Source organism: Corvus brachyrhynchos, unplaced genomic scaffold, assembly GCF_000691975.1.
Source record: "Corvus brachyrhynchos isolate BGI_N302 unplaced genomic scaffold, ASM69197v1 scaffold3, whole genome shotgun sequence".
Lineage (NCBI taxonomy): Eukaryota > Metazoa > Chordata > Aves > Passeriformes > Corvidae > Corvus > Corvus brachyrhynchos.
In genome coordinates, this window is record NW_008237619.1 from 13,220,414 (window position 1) to 13,223,500 (window position 3,087).

Consider the following 3,087-nt stretch of genomic DNA (forward strand, 5'->3'; position numbering starts at 1 on the left):
TCTGTCCGCGGGGCTGCAGGACCCCTCCACAGTTATCCATGGCCACCACCAGCCTGCCTGTGGGGAAGCCGCAGTGACTTTGGTGCCTCCCCTGCACCTCGAGGCTTCCTGGCTGCTGGTCCCTGCAGAGCTACCTACCCCAGGCAGCCAGGGACAGGACAAGAGCATGTCGTCTCAAGAAGTGCCTCGGTCAAAGGTTGGACTTGATGATCTCAGAGGTCTTTTCCAACCTAACTGGTTCTGTGATTCTGTGATACACGGCGGGTCCACGTCCTCCATTCCTCCCTGTCACCCAGCACCCTGCTCCCTGCGGCAGCCTCCACCAGGAAGCTCATCATCGATTTACACAGACGTGAACGGTCCGTAGGTACAAGTATACTCCAATTATGCACATGCAACGGTGTCATTAATTTCCCATTAAACAAAATCACATCCCATAATGCTGCCTTATCCTCTGTTGAGCATCTTCGTAACACCATCAATCTCAACAAAGAGGCGCAGTCCTGTCCGTCTCTCCCAGCGAATGTGGGTGTCAACAACTGCTCTCGTTGCCCCTGCTGTCCCACGCCTGGTGGTGCATGAGCACATTTCATCCCGACGCAGTGGAACACGACGGAACATAAGTGGAGGATGGAGTGTTTACAGACTGCAACAAGTCGCTTACAGATCCTGTAACACAAGCCGTGCTTTGTCTGCTACACCACACTGAAAATACATCCACGCACACAGCAGGCATGCAGGTGTTCCATAACACCATCCCATCACCTCGGCCGTGTGCCGAAGTGGCTCTGGCTATGGGCAAGCTCTCCCTTAACTGTGCCTGCAGGCTCCGACCGCCTCCTCGCACCAGCACCTCTGCTGAGATACCACCAGGCTCCACCACCGTATCCGTGCGCCCATCTCCACTCCGTGCTCCAGCAGAGTTCCACAACGCACGATACACGTGCAGCCACTCCGCAGCATGAGAGCTGTGCCTCCCATGCCCTCGTTCCCGCATTGCCAGCAAAGACTAGACCAATACATTCCAACAGGTTGTTGTGTTATCCACATTCCTGCACATACAGAAATCCCACCTACCTCTCCAGCCACCAGCAGCATGCAACCTGTACTATCCCTGTACATGCCTTTACCTGGATGACGATGATGCTCTCATTTTATCTGAGCTCCACAGAGGAAAAGTGGTAGGAAAGAGCACACGACTCTTCCACAGATCCTATCCATCCTCTGCATGGATCAAGCAGACCATCCAGCACTGCAGAAACATGGGGTGGATGACACCACCACCAAACTCACATGGACCTCTGCAGGACTTCTCATTCCCTCTTTTGTGTGCTGACAGCCGTAATCCCCTCTAACAGGAGCCGGGTGAACAGCCACACCAAATTCCCAAGCTGAGCAGCCCAGCCTCAACCGGTGTCCACCAGACCCCACGTTTGCCTCTTTCCTCCAGTGGCTTGGCCACAAGGGAAGAGGTGCGGTGCAGATGAAGATCCTGCAAAGGGAGTTAGGTGCTGGGGCTCTCTCTGCAGCTGATTCCCAAGGCTCCCACCAGCAAGGTTATGGCTTGAAGAGGGCTGTTTGCTACTGGTTAGGCAATGTGAACCCCCGTGCCTCCGATGCTAAAGCATGAAGCTTCCCAGTGAACCACCACCTCCCTGAAATCTTTGTCTGCGTGACAAACAAACACATTTTTATCATGAATGTGCCCAAGGTTCCCCACCTCAGCTCCAACTCCTTTTTCTCCTTTGTAAGTTGGGAGTTTTTTAGTCAGCAGAAATCTTAATTTTCCCTCAAAACCAAAAATCCATATGGGATATACATGATTATGATTAAGATGTTTTTACTGTTTGTGAAGGCCAAGTAGATTAAATGGATTTTAAAAAATAGACTTCTAAATATTTTCCTTTGATGAGGAAATGATAGATTTCCATGAGATAGATTTCCAGTTATTTGGCTGCTTTAAACTTGGAAGTTGCTGTACCTTACTGTGGTTCAATTACTTACCCAGTTTAACTGAATCTTTTGAGTTTACAGCACTTGGCTTGGAAACAATTACAGCAAGATCTGTGTACTACAATCTTCCCAACCTGTGCTGATGGGCGTCAACACCCTGAACAACCCCACAGCGCACTTCCCATGGGAAAATCACCTACAACATCTCCTGCGCCCATGTTAGGGAAATCCAAACTAGCCAGAGGACCTTCCACATGCCCCTGCCCAGGTCTGCTTCCAAGAACAACCAGGTGAAGTGGGCTCTGTACTCCCACAGCAACAAGCTGGGGCAACCTCTAAATTATTTCTGTAGTTTTGTGCATGGTTTAAGTTAGTCAGGGTTCAGGTCCCTGTGTGGGTCCCAGGAGAGTCCTCCCTCATCTTCCTCGACCTTGTGGGCAGCTGCCCCTGTCCAGGTTTTTATCAGGCCCACACCCCTTTCTCAATTTCACTTTTAATTTATGTTCACTTTTAAACATGCTTCCCTAAGGTAACAAGAAGAACAAAGCTTTTGACATTGTTTCACCCTGGAACTCAGGGTTGGAGGCTGGAAACCTCTGTCCAGTGTGTTTCAATGCTGCCCAGTGTGGGAGGCAAGGGTGGGAGGAAGGAACTCCAGAGCATTTTGGAAAGGGGGGAGACTCCCCAGCCTAGCATGAGCTGTTTGTATGTGGGACACAGATAACAGACTACAAGCTTGACATGCTGGTGCTGCAGACAATGCGATCTGAAAGATCTGTTTATGGTCTTTCAGGCTATTTTTTGTCAGCTCCTCTTGCATTCCATAACAATGCAGAGGGGCTGATGGGTTTAGATGCTGGGCACTGCAATGCTGCCACTGTATTGCTTCATTTGTGTGCTGGGACACAGCCGTACTTCTGTTCTCCAAATTTTTCCTGTTTCCTGGACTGAGGGTTGCTCTAGCCTGTGTGTAATATCCGTTCTGTAAGGTTACATACAACGGGTAACATGAAAAATATCTTTCAGTATCTATGTAAAACTGGCACCACTGATGTACCCCTGAATGTGATACTGTCCTGCAAATGCTCCAGGTACACTTCACTTCTTCCTTTAACCTAGTTTTGACCACAACTT